The 20,594-nt window shown below is 36.7% G+C and overlaps 1 protein-coding gene across 4 annotated transcripts in view; it reads left to right on the plus strand.

Annotated features, from left to right (window-relative positions):
* Positions 1-20,594, plus strand: part of LOC117422277 (neuronal PAS domain-containing protein 3) — a 237,578-nt gene that overhangs the window by 26,527 nt on the left and 190,457 nt on the right. The window lies entirely within an intron of this gene.

Here is a 20,594-nt window from a genome sequence, read left to right on the forward strand (position 1 = left end):
TTATTTATTTATTTATTTGTTTATTCATCGGAATTCCTGTCTATGCATTCATTGTTTTAGAGGAGTATGAATATTTACATATTATTCACTTCCACAACAGCATGTGGTAGGTACATTTTTTATCAGTACAGGAAAAATAAAATCTTTCCACAAAAAAGGAGTTTAATACTGTAAACCAGTCTGTTTAATTACGCTTTTAACACTAATTTGTTAAAATATATAAATACCGTAAAAAGCGGATGCAGTTAATGATTTCATACTTTTAAATAAATAATCCATGTTTACCTTCTTTTTATATTAAATACTATACCACCTAGCCTGACTGACATGCTTTTCAGCCAGTGACATGCTTTGAAAGAAATGCTTACAGAAGAGAAAGTATGTTGTGATATGCTTTCATTTTCAATGTTTAAGATACATTTTAGGTCATGAACCATCATCTTTTATGTAACTATATTCTTCAAAACATATTAATAGAATGATGTCGGATATCTAAGAAGAATCTTGCTATAACTAATTTCCTTTTTTTTTCTTTAGAGAATATGACAAATGTAAGTACTGCTGAGAATAATATCAATTAAAGACATGCCAGCAAAGCTTGAATGAGCACAGGTTTAATATAAAATGAAATGACATAAATCTTGGATAGGTTTTTGTAGTGTGAGTATTAAAAAACACAAACACACAGACACACACACGCACACACAATCCAAACATTTAAATGAGATTAATGATGTCTGAAAATGTAGCTGCAGTGACTTACAAAGTTGATTTGTGACTGACTGATAAATGAGTTACTTTCTGTAATCAAATAAAACATAAATGGGTACGTTTTATTTTGCCTTCTTTCTATGTCGCTACACATATTTGATTTTAGTGGGGATTCAAATATTCCTCTGAAATACAGTGTTGACAGTTGGCTGGCCCTGTAACATTGATCAGAAAGCATACTGGCAGCCTCTCTGTGTTATAATAGCACTTTAATGGATATAAGCTATTCACCCAGATCCTTCTCAATGTCAAAGCAGGTGAAAAAACTGCTATCATTTAAAACAAGTTCCTCAATTCACGGCAAGCTGATAGAGCTATATTAAAATAAAAAATAAATAAATAAATGAACTATCTGTGTTTCTCCAACAGACAGGAGTTGATAAAAAATGTATCATGTGTCATATTAAATAGAACTAAGTTGTAATATCCATATCAAGTTTTATTATAGTTTAAAATATACTTTTACCATCTGAATATAGTTTAATAGTAATTGTTTTTCTGGTATTTTGAAGGAAACATGTATTTATATACATACTGTATGTACATACAAGTATCTATCTGATAATTAGGAAAACGATAACTTGATAACAATTTATTTATATGCCACAAACGAGTATTGGCATGTACAAAGTATTTTTTGTTTGTATTCCCAGTCCTATTGCTTTATTTATTTATTTTATTATTTATTTATTTATTTATTTATTATTAGAATCTCCCATTATTTTACCCCTGATTTTCTCCCAATTTGGAATGCCCAATTATTATTATTATTATTATTATTATTATTATTATTATTATTATTTCTCCTTCACCGTGGCGATTCCCCACACAGCTCGGGGACGCGAGGCTCAGTGGGCATCCTCCGATCCCACTGGCCAGTCGTCGTTTTTTTATACCCAGCCAGTCGAGAGTGAATGTCTGCAGGCTACCGGCCTCTGGAGGGCAAAGACCAGCCCAGCAAATCTCCGCCCCCAAGCTCACTTGGCGCCTGGCCTGTAGGGGTCACCGCAGAGCAGTGAAATGAAACAGTCCAAGCTGGATACCACCTCCACAACCCCGGGAGCGCCAAAGCCAAGGCAGCGACCCCCCCTGGAGACCCCAGCGAAGACCAACTGCATCGCACATCCAGGATTCGAACTTGCGATCTGGTTGTATGACTCACCCTGCACGCCAGAGGTGAGCCATTCAGGGACCCGTCCTATTGCTTTTTAACATTATTAAAACCACAACGGGAATAACTCTGTCCAGTAGTGCTTACTGGCAATCATGGGACAACATCTCTGGAGTGCTAATAATCAGTTAAAGTCCCTCAAGCTCTCAGTTTAGGTCATGTACAAACAGCCTTCCAAAGACCACAGCTGAACTAAGAACCAGCCTTTTTTCCCCAAGGCTCCAGCAAGAGCGTGTTCATTTCCAGAGCTCTCTCACAACTGGTGGCTTAGTAGGTAGTACGCTTGCCTCCAGGCAGGAGGTTACAGGTTCAAATGGTGCTTAGGGATAACCTGGACATGCTCCGTCTAACATCACCCCAACATGCGGCCTCTGCTAAGAGTTGCCATCTTTCTGTTGAGATGTTACACTGAGCTTTTGCCTGCTATGTGGACATCACATATCCCAGGGCACTTGTCAAAGAAAAGCATAGGCAGTGTTTTCTATGGGCAGTTTTACAGTGGGGAGCTGAATGGAATCTCTTGCTGTTCCATGTTAGACAGCAGAGAACACTGCATAGTTAATGATGCCTCTGGTGCACTGGCCAGATCCTTCCAAACACTTGCCTGCTTGCATGCATGGGGATAGGCAGTGCCTCTCAGAATCCAGACATATACTGTATTCTTTGAAGGCTAATCTGGGTGTGTATTGGTCACACCAGGAAACCTTTTTGTTTTGCTTTCTGTAACATTTTAGTGCTTAATCTATACCTTTAACATCCCAGGTTCAGTTTATTTTGCAGCCCACATTCCAAAATAACAATGTTTTTGTATACTTTAACAAGACGTGATGCACACAGGGCTGTGTCTGCCCTGTCATCTGGATCCCTGCCTGAGTATTAATTATTTATAAAACAGTTATTGGGCAATACACAGATGAAGGCACGAGCCGAAACATTTGAGAATAAAAATAAAAAATCTATTCTAATTCCATTTGTACTGATACAGTATCTAAATTGGTGACGAATAAAAAATAACTTCTCCTTATTTTACAATAAAACAAGAACCCTGGTCAAATGCATATCACTGTCAATCATGTGTAAGAATCCCTATATTAACCAGTCCTGAGGAAAGAAGTAGGCGGGTTTAACATTTTCTTGAGCTGGATTTGCTGTGAACATTTGTGTGATTTGTCATTTTATTGGTTGCTGCGCTCTAGACAAGGGGAAGGCACAATATACTACAAAAGTTCTGCGCTGGTGATGACCTGATAATGGAAAGCAATAGAAAAAAAAGCATGCATGATAAAAACAGCAAAACCACCAAAGACACTATTTACCTACAAGATGCTTTCAAAACAAGACAAATTTGGATGGAAAACCGGCAATCTAGGAGTTAGATGCACTACGCCTACGACGTTATCCCTTATAACGCCCACAGCCATTGTGAGATTTCAGCATATATATATATATATATATATATATATATATATATATATATATATATATAATGACAAGAACTGTTTTGTTTGCTGTTTTTCATCTGAAGTTTGGAAAAACCTCTTTCTAGTAACGATAATAGATACTTGGCTATTAAAGTTAAATAATAACAGTGTTATTTTGTCTATAAAAAAAAGTAACCCAAAGACTCTTGGCAGTTTACTGCTTGTGTGACATGCAGTGTTGAAAGTATTTCAAACAGCAGATCAAACATGTCAGATTTATTGAAATATATCCTTGATGTGCATTTCTTATTCTTCTATTGACAAATAACTACTATTATTGACAAAAGGGTCTTTTACGAGGCTGTGTGCAATTGACAGGATATCATTCCAGTTCTGGAGAATAACTGTGAGGCAAAGCAAAGGTGTCATCTGAACTTCTGTAGTTCAGCTTTGGAGTCTTTACCATTCCATTTTTTTATATAAGTTTATAGTCAAGTGACCCTATCTCTTTTGTATATGATTGTCTTCTCGTGAGAACTTTGGGTGGGCAAAAGGCCTGCGATTGTGTCACCCCAAGTGCGAAATCAGATGACACTCATACCATAAGAGACTGGGTCAACTGTACGCATTAAGTTATTATGAATCTAATAATTCTGAAATAAAATGAATCAATTTTTTAATAGAATTTTAAATAACTTTATATTTGTAATCCAAGATACTGCCTTTTTGAAGTTAATATTTTTTTGCGCTGCTAGTTGCTTCTGTTGATAACGTTCTTCTCGGAACCAGTCTGACATTGTATAGTCCCAGGCTCGGTCTCTGATGGAGCAGGGCCCAGTGTCAGCTTGGAGTCACACACTGGAATTCATCAGACCAGTATTCATCATGATTCAGTATGAAAACCACTCGCCCTTTGAACCCCCTCTTGAATTGGAATGAAATGTGCCTGAAAGTGAAGCGAAATGCATCATATGCAACAGCAAAGGCCCTTGCCTAGACTCTATTCCTGGTGTGAAATCGATACACTATCTTTCCTCCTGACCTGCTTCATGACCTCCATTGCTGCTTTCATGCTGAACAGCAATTGGTTTGAACAGCCTGGGTCTGTCGTTACATACAAGTGTTTCTTGAATTCACTCCAAAAACTGTCTGCAAGAGCAAAGGCTCTGTCTTTATCTGTAACGCTGCGTGGACTGTGTTGTAATTATACATTACATGAAAGGACAAGGGCTTTTTATTTGTGATTTATTGTAAGTATAAGGGACTTGTTTGAAGTTCACCACCCTGTAAGGAACAGAAAAGTCGATTCCTCACTATTTAAAATGAAAACAAGTTTCTGGTAATAGGTGTCCTGTCCTTGTTTAATACCATTGCATGGTGGGGTACAAAGTTAAGTGTATATAACAGATATTCTTAATGGGAGATAGCAGTGAGGCGACTAGGGATTTCAAAGTGAGTTGAGGATTGGGTTTGGGAGTCTTAATAGAAATACACAGCATCGGTAATCTTTTTTTTTTTCAAGTTTGAGAGCAATCTTCAAATGTTCTTGAAGGACAATGCAAGTCAGTACTGTATCTTGACAGTGACAATAATTTGCATATCAGTATCATATTTTCAGCCACTGAATGTATGTATTTGTAAAAAAAAAATAGGAAGATCATTATCGTTATTATGAAGAATAGAAATCCAGGACTTCACATACAGTGTATGGTAAATGTTGGAGGGTGTCCATTAAGATTGTGCTGTAGAAACAACTACAATTATAACATTAACCTATTTAAAAAATAGCCTGTTTGTATAGAAAACATTAAAAATGCGACCGAGTGAAACAAAGCAGTGTCCTCTAGGAAATCCTATACAATGTAGTTTACATACATGTAGCCAGTGCCCAAATCTATTTAGCCAGTGCCTGTATACAATGTTATATACTTTGTTGTTGAAGTAGAATCTTTGAAACTTCTGTTTTTGAACATACTGTATTATTAACCCCTCAACCTAGGTACATAGTCAAAGTGAGTACACAAACTGGAGAGTCTGCCAAATTCCTTGGCTGAGGTATCGGAGAGAAAATCAGCTTCATTCATAAGTTATGTTTTACTTTGAAAGGCTTCTGTACATGTCATTAAACAGTAACTTTTGGAAACTGGTGCAAAAGCATGAATTGCAAGCTGCTTATTGTACATGCAAGTGTGTTGGAACAATGGAACATTCTTGCATAGCTTGCGTGTTATTGTGTCCTATTCTGAGATATGTGATGCTGTTATGGTATTAAAGTGTAGTGGCCTCCCTAATGTTAGTAGCATTGCAGCATTATACATTCTACAACAAAGGATATTATAATAGGTATATTGGCTGATGTTTTTGTGTTATTGCTTGTATCCCAGTTGGTATCTATGATCTGAGCATAATGCTTTTTGTCAGGATGCATTTTTGTGCAATTGCTACATGGGGAGTTGAGAAGCATTTTCTGTCATTCAAGTTAAGCAGGGGATCAATGCTGAGCCCTCCCATTAGTAACACCAATCCACTGTAATGGCCCACGGTAGTATGATAAAACCTCCTATCACATTTAATCCATATGTTGTTATAAGGAAGCATGATGTTGTGCGTATAACAAGAGCAGTCAGTTGTATCTCAGAATATGAATTGGTTGTCTGAATGTTAGTGAAATATATTTTTTTACAATTAAGGCTTTTTAAACATTTGAGTACAATTTTTGTTTTTAAATGCATACAAAAAAACAACACTGCTTCGAATGTAAGTCATAGTAGCATTTAGTGCTCTCTCCAGTTGTTGCACAGCAAGTCTTGATGGTAATTCTACCTTTTCTAAAATATGATATCATTCTATTTATCATCCCTGGCAATAAGGCTCTTGAGTGCCAAACACTGATTTAGTTTGGATCCAGGTTAAACTTCAGGAGTCCATATTTCAATTACCTTTCCCTGACTGCAGAAGTCAAGCTTCCTAGCAACGATGACACATGTGCACAATTCATTATGAATAATCCATTTAAGTTTGTACATAAACCAGAAATGAATTGTGCACACATGTCAGAGTTGCTAGCAGTGTTTTCAGTCTTCAGTCACTTGTTGCTTTGCGTTCTTCTTCAGGACCTAATGTGTTACCAGGTGCGAATGGCTTAATGCATTCGGTGAGGTGGCAAGAGTAACCAAAAACTGTGTCTCATGTTATACTTTGTCTCAGTTACAGGTATAAGTTAACATTTTAGAAAGCAACATTTTGTAATACAGTTTTAGCTTCACTTGAAGCCTTAGTGTAAAAGACTGCTTGTACACTCTGAATCACTTATTTAGGCCTACGTTTAAATGTTAATAATTGTTTATGTAGATAATACACACATGTTTTAAAATGTGGTTAAAATATCGCTTTTTTGTTCAATATTTTTTTTACACTCCGCCACAATTCTGCTTTCATGAAGGAATGCTTTCATAGGCTAAGAGGCTGCTAGTGACATAGTGAGGAAGACCTAACAAAGCAGCTTGGTTTTGATCCTAAAAGCACCAACAGTACAAGGCTAGCAAAGGATGTGCTTTGTCACTTAATTGCCTACATAGCATATAAAACACATACTCTAGGCCTATCTCCCCTCCACCACACTTTTGTCCCCTCACATTTATTGCACTTATCACCACATAACAGGTCCTAGTTAGTTTTGGTTTCCGTTGAAAGTGAAATGTGACTTCCAAGCTTGTCATGTATCAAAATGTTTTCTGGCAATTGTTTAAAAAAAATCATTTTGCTGTGAACTAGCCTGTTTTCAACTGGGCTGTTCAGAGATGGATTGCTTTGTGGAGTTTTTGACAGGTGTAATTGTTAAGGCGTCATCTGTTCTTGTTTGCACAAAATACATTTTAGCCAACTGTAGGACTTGCCCACTAATCTTTCTCACATCATTCCATTCTTTGCTTGCCACTAGACAAATCCCCTGTTATTTGACCAGATGGTGGAAAATCCATTCTCATGATAAGTTGCTTCTAGTTTGCATTTAGATTACCTGCAAAAATTGAACAATTTACTACTCTGCCTCAAACCATCTCTCTTCCTCTTTCTTATAGGTTTGACTTACTTGTAACAAATTATTTAAATCTTGACGAGTGTGTTAAAATTAGTCGTAATCCATGCTTCCACACAAACAAATGCATTGAATCCAGTGTACCTTTTAGCATTGTGCACAGATTTATCTTGAGCAAAGGACGTAAGGAAACAGGAATTCTCCAGCATTTCAGATTGAAGAGTGTGGTCTTGTAGTGCAGTATGCTGTTTGCAGGCTTCTTTTGAATATGTATATAAGATGCTTTAAGTTAACAGTTAAAGTGGTTGTATCTGGCAAAATCCCATTGACTGCATATGTCTCAAATGTGCAGTTTTGAAAGAAACATGTATGTTCATTTTAAAACATGACCTCTGCAAGTACGCTAGGTGAAAGAAAAGTCTGTTTCCTTGCCTTCTCTTCCAGGAAATCTGTTACACTTGTAGTTCCTGGGCTGTTACATTAGCGGTGTCTTTGGGGTCAAGCTTAATGTCCATCTAGCTGGTTGGTTAACTGACAGGCAAGGCCCTGAAGAGGTGGGAGCAATTTCACTCTCCAGGTGAACTGACCATGAAAGTGCAAGACTGTCGGGAGGGAAGGCCTGCAATCAGAAATTTCTTTAACCTGTTTTAAAATTAAAATACATGTTTGCTAAAATATTGATTTATTTCAGAACTATAGACCTAAGGTATATAATGAATAATTGTGCATGGTACTTATTAACTTCTACTGTAGCTGGTAAAGATTAGAGATTGTACTCAATCACTTAATTTTTTTCATAACTTTGCAAAAGTCATTAAATAAACAACATAAAAAGCTTTGCCGTAAGATCATTCTACACTAAGAAAGCTTTAATTTATACCAGAATTATGTGGAAAAATGCATCACACAGGTGCTTTGCATCTCGAAACATTTGAAAGTTGTATTATGTATAAATTAGCTGTCACCTTTTTCAGTCTTATAATGTAGTGATGAGGCGGGATTTGCATAATCCTTTTAAGAAGTCAAATTATACTGTCATGTAGCAGATTGAACATGCTAGCTAGGATTTCGATGCTTTGCAGCTAATTAGTATGCACATTACAGGACAGTTAAATTGAACTGTTCTATCCCCCCCCCCCCCCCCCCCCCCCGCCTCCACCCCCCCACCCCCCCACCCACACACAGTTGAGTGCATATGTCCCGTTCACAACTAAAGTACATCCTGAAGAAAGTGTACTGAAATATAATGGTATGCATCATAGATTAAATTTGGCTGTATTATTTTAGATGGGAAAACAAACAGCTGACACAGGAAATGTGTGTGTGTGTGTGTGCGTATGTGTGTGTGTGTGTATGATAGCATTGGAATGAGTAGACATTAACAGTTTTATGCACTGCAGTTGGTCAATGAAACCCATTTATTGCATCACAACCCTTAACATAAAAAAGCACTTTGTTTCCTGTCACCATCTACTTCCGGCAGTACAACAGGCTACAAGACCCCATGTACTGTAGGAGTGTGAGGCTCCGCTGGGGTCACAAAATATGAAATGTTGAATTAGTAAATAGTGATTTACACCAGAACATTACTTCAGGCTCATTTTGTATAGTATATCAGTCACCAAAGTGAGCAGACTGCCTGTGATTGGAAAGTCTTGCCGATTCCTGGCTGCTGTACAGTTTTTTAAGGGAACCTTGCATTCAGTTATGAATACCTTATTTCTGCTGTTATGCTTTGACTAGCCTGAGGATATTTAATAAAAACATTCTCCAGACCTTGTGAAGTATTTTAGTTCTTTATTTTACTCTTCTTGTTGTTCTTGTTGTTTTAATATGTGTACCAGAAGTACTCTGAAATGTGTGTTTTTAACTGGCAGCATGTGCGACATAGGATTGATTTCCTTCCACGCTTGTGGATAGTGGAAGCAACTGTGCACAAGTATGTTACACTTACATTTAACATACACCTGTATCTTGAGAACTGGCTAGAACCGGTGGAAATCGGCTCAAGTTCTTCATGGTATCAGAATCTTTAATTTGTTTAATTTGTTTACAGCATGTCCATATAAAAAAATCATGTTTTCCCATTGAAATTATTAATTTGTGTGTGTGTGTGTGTGTGTGTGTGTGTGTGTGTGTGTGTGTGTGTGTGTGTATGGGTGTGTGTGTGTGGGTGTGTGTGTGGGTGGACCTTAATATATCTTAGTCCAGAACAGCAACAGCATTAAGGATGGTTTTGAATATTATTTTTGGGAACACTTTATACTATAAAATAGTACTTGGATATAAAATATATATCCTCAGGCCGTGGGGCCACATATTAGGTCTAGCTTATTGTTTTTCTGTGTTTATGGAAAAAAAGGTTGCATCCCTAATTTAAGTACAGATTCTGCCAGTTGCATAACAGCCTTTTCTATTAGATTTTATTTTATTTCTGTACCCCTTTTTAAACACATGGGTTTCTTTCACACAGCATTGCAATTGCAGTTAAACACAGATTAACTTAAAATACCCCCCCCCCCCCCCCCCAGCTATTGATGTTTAGCTATTTGGAAGGCTGAATCCAATCAAAGAGGGTTATCTGCCTAGAAATAATGTTTCAGATGGCGAGGGACTTTTGATCCCTTGTAAACATAAAGAGGTAGTGTTTGTAATTGGCTCAGTGCACACATTTGCATTTTCTAATGAGCAGTCGTTTATTTTCACACACACAAAAAAAACAGTATGTTTTAAACTAATGTAAGCATGTATACCAGTGTATAAAGAAAACATTAAAATAATAAACTAACATAAACAGCTGGGGTGATTTTCAGCTTACATTTTTAAGCATCCAAATAGACATATTTTGTTAATGGTTGTAAACTATGCCTAATAAAAACTGCCACATTAGACTGTCAGTGGCATTGAATTACTAAAGATGAGTTCCAGAAAAATTGATACCAGTCCTGTCTTACAGCCTGAAATACATGTAAAATACCTGTGTACTTTATACACAAAATGCACATTTTAAATGTACAAAACCCCAAGGCATTTATGCTTATTGCAGTAACTATTGATAACTGTTTTTTTTTTTTAATAATTTGTAATCATAAAAAAAGAAATAATGGTGACAGAACCTTGTCAAACATAAACGTACAGTAACAGTTTTTACAATGGTCAAAGTTTACCAACATTTAAAGCATGATAGAGGGTAAAAAAAAAAAAAAAATCCAATCTGGTCCTCATTCAGAGACTATACAGCCAGGCATAAACCAGTTATGTACCGTTTTAAGTATATAGAAACTGCACACATTGACTCATTGCTATACAATGTATATATATTATGTCAAAATCATTGTAGCTTGTACCAGATATGTTAAAGCTTAATGTTTGTGAAGGGGAAAATGAATGATAGTTACAGTTTACCCTGATTTGACATTACAGGGGGTCTTTGTTCACAGAGCAAAGCTAACCTGAGTGTGTCCCAGAAGGTGAGCTGAGCCTAGTAATGCTGTTCACTGCTGCATCTGCCACAGCTCTTACCTGATCTCTTTGCCAAAGATTTTGTTGCGAGTCCCCAGGAGCAATTTGCAATTTCCAGGTCATTTATGGTTTGGTACTTGCTGTCTGGAAACTAAGTGCTTGTCTCAGCCCTGATTCTGTCCTTGCAGTTGAACTTAAAAACTAAATAAAAATAATAATAATTACGAATCTACTAGAAATGTTAATGTTGCATTTGGGTTATCCTGGGTCAAATAAAGACATTTATACTGAGTATCCATAGTACATGCAGAACAGTCAATTTGCCCTAATCTGCAGCATCTATCACACTATTAGGATCAGCCTTTAAAAGCAAGGGGACAAGGGGAAACATTATAGAGATGTATTTCTTTATTTATGTTAAACCATGCAGCTGGATTGCTGCGGTTGGTTTTGTGGTTACTCTGCTGACGTACAGCTTTGCTTATGCTGTCTATTTGCCAGCATTAACCAAAGCCAAGCAGTCATTAAGTATGTAAGCTCTGCCAAAGTTTGAAATACCAGAAAATAGCACCATTTACCATGCAGTGCAATTATTTTCGTGGGAAATTACATGTTGGGCCGCTGTTGTGATAACATGTACATGTACTCTTTCCTGAGATAGTGGAAAGCTACAGTGAGGCATTGAGGTTTGAAGACAGCATTTAATATTTATGACATGATTTGCAGTGAAAGAGTGATAAGCAGCAGTTCAGTATTAAATTCAGCTTTTTTTTTTTCAAAAAAAGCTCTCATATATTCAGCAAATTACTGATTTTCATGAAAAAAGGATTCTGCTATTAAAACATAAGGCCTTGTGAGAATACAGCAAGCTTTTGCATAGTGACTTCTACAATACTAACACTCTGATTGCACTATGCAGATAAACTGCATTCTAACTACAGATAGTGACCACTGCAATGAAGTAAGCACACCATGAGGTAATATTATGGCAAGGAGTTTAACCTGTTGACTTTGTATGTCATCTGCTACTGTATGTGGTATATAAGGTCTACAGTTGTTAGCTGTTATCTGATTAGTTGTGTTTGGAGATGATTGACTATGCACACAATGCAGTTGTAGTCTGACTACCTTGTTCTTTTCACACTACTAACTTATTGCTAACTACTCTAGACCCTGTATACTGTGCATTTAATAGGTGTGATCACCATTGCTTCAAGGTGTGGCCACACCCTTTATGCTGTTACATGTTCTAATTTACTCCCATTGAATTACAAATGTTATATTAAACAGGGTCTGCCCCGGAGTGAGGGACAAAGCCTGCTTAGATATCCAGGTTCAGTGTGCTTTCTGGCCAGTGAGCAGAGACTAATAGCTGAGGGTGAGCATGCAAGACATCCACTCTAGTTTTACTTGGCAGGTGTTAGGAAGTTAAAACAAGATGTCTGGGAGGAAAACAGGCTGTATGTTGCAGTAGTTTAATCGGTTTCATTTTGTTCCATACTGATACTGTGTGTGTCGTGTTTGATCACGAGCCTGTTTTAAAAGGTTCAGTCTGGGTTGGTACAGCTGGTCCCATGCAGCTTGTAGTACTGCATGGGACACCACACACTCTCTTGAAGCCTTCAGCTTTTCTACTTTGATCTCGCCCTCCATTAAACTGCATGCATTATGGGAATTGCATTAACAAATTTATGAGATTTGTACATTTATTTATCAAGCAGTTGGAACTCCATAGGGGTTGTTGGGCCACCTCCTTAAAATCTTCTGAGTTTGATCTTCAGATGAGTTTCAGCCCCTGTGTACGATAGAAGCTGTGAATTTCTATATTAAGATACGTTGAGCCAGATACTGTACAATCAAGGCCTCGAAGGCATACAGCATGTGTACAGAAAAGGTTATTATGGTATTGCGAGACTAAAGGTACACTAGCATTTGCTAAAATTAATTATGGATCCTTTTGTGCTTACAGTATGAATTCAGCTGCCCAAGATAAGTGATTCTCACACATAGATTGCATTACTATTTAGCTAAAGAGTTCATTTTTAATGTTTGGTAACTGGGCAAATATGCTATTATTATTATACTAAATGTGTAGCTACTGTAGCTGTAGAAGAAATATGTGCTAGCCTATAGTTTTTGACAATTTGCAATGGTTATTTAAAACACTCTTTGAAGAGAATTTAATTACACTAGAAACTGTTTTGAAGCAATGAAATGCCACAACAGCATTTACCGTGAGCTGTGTAAATAACCTGGTATGAAGGCTACAGTGCAACACACTGCTGTTTCTTTGCTGTACTGAGTGGATTTGGGGCTTTGGTAATGTTAGGATGCAGGAGGAGGATGAGGAGGCGTCCTTATGCATCAGAGTGAATTTATTAAGCTTATAGCACTTTCTTTGACAAGCATGGAATGGAATGGCACAGTTACAGAAAATGAGTGGAATGCATTATGTAACACTAACTATTCAATATTGAAACGGTTCCACCTCCTATAAAATGACAAGACCAATTGATGCATCTGTGGATCTGTCCATATTCCTCACCAGCAGTAAGGTCAAGGCAGTAAGGGATCAGAAGTATTTTATTTAGATTCATCCCCACCTGAAGAGTGGTTGCTAAGCTTGTAACTATGGTAGGTGGCAGTTTCCTCTCTGCCTCTATTCAAAATCAACCTGAGCGAGCTTGAAAAGCTAGTTTATTGAACCATATTAGCTGCCCAGAAGTCTATCTGCTTCTACACCCTCTTTTCTCGTATCTGTTGTCTAATGTCCTCATTTCTCTTTTCATATATAATACCCTGTAACATAACAGCAAACCTGAAGTGCCCATCCTTGGATACTTCACACTGCATACTTCACTGGTCCTGCTGTCAGTCTTTGGCAGACGACTCAGGCCGCAGCAGTCTCCTAGCTGGGTCTGATAGTGAGATTGCAGCAGGAGGTGAAAACAATGCACAATCCAGCCCCGGATCCTAAGCATGTCATGTTGAAAAGTCTGCGACTACATTTGCCAAGTGGTACTAAAAGCAAAGCCCCAGGGTCCAGCAGTTAACCCAGGATAACATATTAAAATTTAAAAAAAACAGGAGCTGCGCATTGTTTGGCAGTTTTTTAAGACAAATTCATTTATGGTAGTCTGCAACAAAAATGTGTTGTGCATTTTGCCAGAATTGAACACGCTTTTGAGCACTGTCCAGTCATCTGAAGACTATTAGCAGAGCAACTGCAGTCAGACAAAAGCAACATTTTATTTATAACACAAGCTTAAGAGTAATAACCAGAAGCGTTATTGCCTAATTGTACACCCTTTTAATGTACCTTTTCTTTGCATTTGTTTCTCATTTCCTAGTAATTCAGTTTTTATTGTCAATTAAAGTCATTTCAGCATTGTGTAGCATGCTTTTAATTTTTGCATTTTAGGTTAATTCTGTAGTAATACTTGTCATTTAAGCTGCCTACAGTTGGTGTGAATGGAGTTTTACTTCCATTGATGCTACCATATATATGCAATTTAGGAGACAAGGATAATAAATACTTCTATCTGCTTTAGGCTGAACTGTAACTGTACCCACAAGGCCAGAGTGCTCCTAACAACCAAATGAATTCTATGTTTGCCTACTGTATTAGATTCCAAAAACATGGATTTTGTATGCTTTAAAGTGGCAGGTGATAAAGTTTTTAAACGCTGGTGATACAGAAATGTGATTTTGTTTTATTATTACATGCTATATAAGCCTATGAAAATAGGAAGGCCTGTATTTTAAAGTAATGTAACATAATAGGAGATTTGAAATGCTGAAACATTTATTAAAACGGCTATTCGTAAATTAATCGTTTTTTTTTTATTCATGCCTACAACATTATTACAGTGATGCCCCAGGTTATTCTCCTATTGTAACTTCTTGCAGACATCTTCATGGTGCCATTTCTATCCATAGGCTATAATCAAGACATGATTTGATAGCTGGTTGTAGAGATGATTCTAACAGTGCATATTTTTAGTACAAGAGCTACCAGCAACACAAAATACAGGGAAATGGGAGGTCTCAGATGAATATGTGTTAGCATGTTTTATTAAAAGGTTGTCAACAAAATGAGCAAGGAGGCTTGTTCAGGACCTTTAGGCTAGTTGTATTATGCTGAGCCAGATAATCAAAAAGTTTGCAATTACATGTAAAATTTGCTGACAGCACTTTCAATGTACACAGGCCTGTGCCATTGTCAGTGCATAATGTGAGAATATTAAAGCATTGATATTAAAAGTACAGTGTATTTGTTGAACCCCTATGGAGCGAAGTGAGACAGCAAGTGTGTCTGAATTTTATTTCAACAGCCACTTGAGGGCATTTTAGAGAGTTATTCATTTACAATGTGTGATATAATATTGATAATGCAACATCATTAGGCTTTTAAAGAGGACTTAAGTTTACTTTTCATTGTTTAACTGGTGTGTGATCAAAGAGTCTTCACTTGACAGTGGTAGAAAAATTCAGAATTCCTTTCCTTTTTATTTAACCTCTTGGGTATAAAAAGATGCAGTAGAGCTTGGAGTCTTGATTTTCAAAATGCTGAATGTAAAGACAAAGGGCCAAGACATCCAGGAACTTAATAAATGCTACATCACACTTAAGGTAATAACCATAACCTGGTTTATAAAACTTCCATTTAAGCAGCCGACTGATTTTAATATTTAAACAGTGGAGAGCTTTCTGTTCTAGCCAACCTCCCTGTTGGGCACTCTTCGTAGAGTTATATGGCAATTTTGTGTGTGTTTCTTTTTTAACTTTTCTGCATAATCCTGCCATCCTGTAATGACGTAAGCCTCTCGGTTGGTTGCCATGGTTACCAAGTCTCTTGTTCCTTTCACGTTCAGTGTACCAGCATTCTCCATATCCTTTAGGCCTTCCAGCTTAGGTTCATTGCTTGCATAGTAGAATACCTCTCTGAGGTTGGACATTGTTCCCTAGCCATTGAGCTGCACACATGAGTGCTCTCTTCATCACTCAACAGACAGTGGTTCAAAAGTGTTTGAAAAGAAGCCTTTTGGAGGACGATAGGATCCTCCAGAATACTTTCAGCCTGAAGAAGAATGTTATGAAAGTCGATGCTTGCATCATCATCCAAAATAATTTAATGTATATAAATACTGGTATATAAATGAAGGGAATACATTCTGCTAAACAAATTGCTTCTTTGATAACAAGCTTGGGTGTACTTTTTTTCTGAGGAAGCACAAGTTTTCTTTTATTGTTTATTAATGATTTAAGCAGAAGAAACTCCGGAATGTTCCTGGGTTAATGATATATATTGGATAAAGGCATCTAACATCAAACATTTTGTCATGAGAAACAATTCTCTGGTGGATTTACTACGTTCTTTTTAACTGGTAGTAATAATTGTCTCCATTTTGTAAACAAATTCAGCCATGCATAAAATTAAAAAGGGCAATCAAAAGCAGTTTATTTTTAAACTTATTTTGACATTCCTTTGCTTGATGTTTATATCTAAGCATTACAAAAGAAGCCTCTAGTGTACAAAATAGCAATCACATTAGGAAGTTTTAAAAGTTGACTAAACTTGGCCACAGCATTTGTTTACAGAATGATTGACAAGCTTTGTGGACCTGATGTTTTTCCTAAGCCACATCATTTAGTAAATCAAAGATGCTAGCAGTGATTTTCAAACATGATCCTTGAGAGCTTTAAAACAGGTCCAGATTTGTTCCAACTGGGTTCTAAATATCCATCTAACTGTGTATTATTTTCTAGTGTACATCACATAGCCTAAAATCTCTTAAAGCTACTGAGACTTTAAATACCAGTAATCTGGACTAAATTATTAAATCCTTCTTGAGGACCTGTGTGTTCTTTGCAGCACACACAAACCTGCTTCCCTTATTTAAAAACACTCAAAATGAGGAGCAGCATAGAAAATTGCACACTCTGATATTAAATGACAGAAAAAACTTCATCAGTCAGTCCTGAGCTTCAGTACTCTGCAAAGACAGACATTGGTGTTGGGTTTGATTCAAGGATCTGGTATTCACACATATATAGAATCGATGCCCATACTTATTAAACTCTTAGTAGCACAGTAGAGTGCAGTCATTACTTTGGCCTATGCAGCAGGTCCAATATAAATGTGTCAGGTTTCATTCATGTGTTTTGTGAAATAAACATGCATAAATGTGCCTGCCAGTACAACAAATACTAAAGTAATATGCCTTTTTAGGTCTATAAATTGATCAAAACCTCACACTGATCTAAAAGAATTCATGAAGAGATGTTATATTAGTCATGTTATATGGAAAATACACACAGCGTTCCTTACACACTCTCATTATATCCCATGGTATTATGTCAAGCATCATTAAAATCACAGAACCCAAAGACACAGTATAATGATGCAAGATGTAGTAGCTCTTGACTGCCAGTAATGAAATGCATACAAGATGGATGCAGGTTTATATGTAGGATAACCACATCAGAACAATCTGATTTCTTAGAAAAGAAAGGGGGAAAAAAGACTAGAATACAGGATTCCAGTAGAGAGCTGTGCTTTTTGCGTACGTGAGGCGCATGTAATAGATGGAAATGAATTCCCTAAGCTGCTGGCAGGCAGCATGTACTTGTTAATTATTCAGGTGGATGACAAATGCAGAGCAGAGGTTCTCGCAAAGACAAAGTTTGTCTGATGCATGTTCAGTAACTGATAGGCTTGACATTCCGTGGTGTCTTATTCAGAGCTAATCCTTATACTCTGCCTGATGAGATGAGCGCGCCAAGTGCAGTCCTTTGTAGAAGAAAATGCTCAAATTATAGGGAGCGCAGGTAACTTTAGCGCATTACATAAATCCTTTTGAATGATGCATTGGACAAAAAAACTTGTTGATGGGCGTAAAGGAAAAAGCAGGTGTATACTTTGATATACAGGTGAGTTAAGACACACGTTACAAATCTGAATTTTCTAAAGATCCTTCTTGTACAGTATTTAGTCTAAGCCCACTTTGTTCCTTCTAAAATGATCTTGACTTGCTATTCATGTAATGTCAAGCATCACTGGCTTCTCTTATTAATATGTGTGTCATCATCCCAAGAGGTAGTGATTTGAAAATAATGGCATATTTTGAAAAAAATAGTATAGCCCCCAAGAACTTACATTGATTCATGTGTGTATTGTTTTAATAAAAAAAGAGAATGGATAAAAAGCCGTAGTTGCAAAAAGACACATACAATTGGAGATTAAATAGAAATGCAGCAGCAAGGTTAGAAGAGTGTTTTGTTTGCCTCGTATATTGTTTAATAAATTCATACACAAAGTGCTTAACCTCACCATTTTGTTTTTGCCTGACAGCTACCAGTTAGAAATGTATTCAGTTGAACTGGTAAAAATAGTCTTCAACAGCTCTAGGTGTCAAGAATGAAGCTTAGTGACCAGCAAACTAGGATTTATCTGTCACCTGACGGATTGGTTTTTCAGAGATCTGGTCATTTTTCCACTAAAAGGAAGGCAGAAGCACTCTGCGTTATCTAAATAGACTCTGTGTTTAGAGAATTTACTTGTAAGTGTCATTCACCTCGAACACTGCAGTTGACATCGATAAAAATGCCTCTATATCACCAACCAGTCACCCCCACCCCTGAAGTCAGTGTAAAGTTACAATAAACATGTCAGCCCCTGTTCTTGTGGTTGGTGTGGTTTTGTGGTAAGAGGCTCCTACGCAATGATGTTGTACTGATTAGTCAGGCCCTTTCAGCCATGAATCAGCTGCTTACCCTTGTTTTAATTCATGTTCAACCTCATTGAGTTTCTTTTGCCACAACAAAGCCACCAGGATAAGGCTAATTGTGAAGTTTAATATAAATCTTGATGAACATTCCTTTTGGAATTGCGTACCTGTTTACTCAACTTTTATTCAACTTTATTATGTAGTATTATTTCCTCAATGTAGCTTTAGTTTGTACAGTATAAAGAGAAAACGTCAACAAGTCTTTAACTTGGAAGGAGGCATTTGAAAATGTTAAATTTGTAAAAAAAAAATCAAATACACTCGGGTCACAGGTGTGCTTGCATATGGCTGGAGCAGTGTAACTGCTGCTGTGACACATTCTCAATCATAAAGCAAGTTTTCCAGAAAATTGTCTAAAGGGAGCATGTGAGCAGTTTATATAATACAGGGCAGACAGGATGAGATTTTCCCATATGTGAGAAAAAGTGTATCATTTAAAAGAATGCCTGGCATAGTGAGTAATACTGGTCTTCTTTTGATAAATGGGATAAATCTCCAGTTCCTGGCCATAATTTAAATGTGCAATTTTGTGGCTCTGCTGTTTGACAGCATGTTTATAGAACACAGCCATTGCAAAACAGAGAAAATTGCAATCATTGACACAGCCCCACACCTAGTTCAAATTGTGGTTCTTTATAAAGTTTACTTTTATGTCTTTCCAGCTAGGATTAAAATAATAATTGACATTTCAACTGTACTACCATACTGTCCCTCTCCAAAAAGCATGTACGCCTTTCAGATCTGTAGTGTGTTCAATGATCCAACTTTAATACAAGCTTGCTGCATGAAACAATTACAATGCCTACTGGTATCTATTACTGTAAATCCACTAATGTAAAAAAATAATTATACCAAAGTAAGCTGTTAAAAAGGATTGAATTCCTGTACTGCTAGCCCTCTAATCGTTATACTGTATACCACTTTGCATCATACATCCTATTTATATGGGTTAGTATGTACAATAGACTATCATACAAGATTATTTTGATTGTTGATAGGGCCTAAAACATGTGGTTAAAGTGTTTTGAAAGAAGTTCAGGAATACAATACTAATGTAATAGAATTAACTAAAATGTAGTACACTGAAACATTCTGTGTATATACAATGCTTTGTTATTGATTCATTTATTTTTATATACTGTAAGTCAACATTTTTGCATACATACATGTGACTTTCATTAAAAAGTCCCTTTCTTTAAATGCCTGGTTATGTCTGTGTCTGAATTCTGTCAATTCACTAATGATGTTTAATGTTAATGTGTGAAACTGAGAAACCATGTTTGAAATCATGCAAGACAAAATGTAATATACTGCATTAACAAAAGCACAATCAGAAGAAAAATAAACTGTAGTGTAAAACCAAGAAGGGAGGTTGCAACAGTGATAGTGTTATACAGATACATGCTGTTAATATTATGCACATCACAATTTGGGGTTTATTAAATGTTATGTAGCTAGAGTGAAATCCTGCTGTCTGCTTTTTCCATTTCTGCAATGAAACTCTGGCACCTTTTTTTTAAAGCTTGGCTTTATGATTCAATTGCAAAGATACTCTCATATATATATATATAAAAGCATTGCATTTGAAAAATGGAACATGGTATCAGTTCTGACAGACCCTTTTGGAGGGTCACTAAAATTTCAATAATTCACTATACAGTTAAAGTCAATTTCAACCACAAAATGTAATATATAGAGCTTGCCTGCCATCTTCAACCTAGTTGCAGAACACTAAAGGGACGTGACATATAGGGATTTAAAGTATATTTGTTAGGTGAGTCAGTGAGGAGTTTTATAAGATCTTATCTGACAAAATCTTTTAAAGATGGTCTTCAAAGTTATGGCACATTGCACTTGGAGAAGCTGATGGAATAGTCATAGATGTCTGCCGGGTAGAATCTAGCAGACCAGTAATTAAGTTTGTGCTTTAATATTAATCTCCA

This window comes from Acipenser ruthenus, chromosome 15 (assembly GCF_902713425.1).
Source record: "Acipenser ruthenus chromosome 15, fAciRut3.2 maternal haplotype, whole genome shotgun sequence".
In the NCBI taxonomy this organism is placed as follows: Eukaryota; Metazoa; Chordata; class Actinopteri; order Acipenseriformes; family Acipenseridae; genus Acipenser; species Acipenser ruthenus.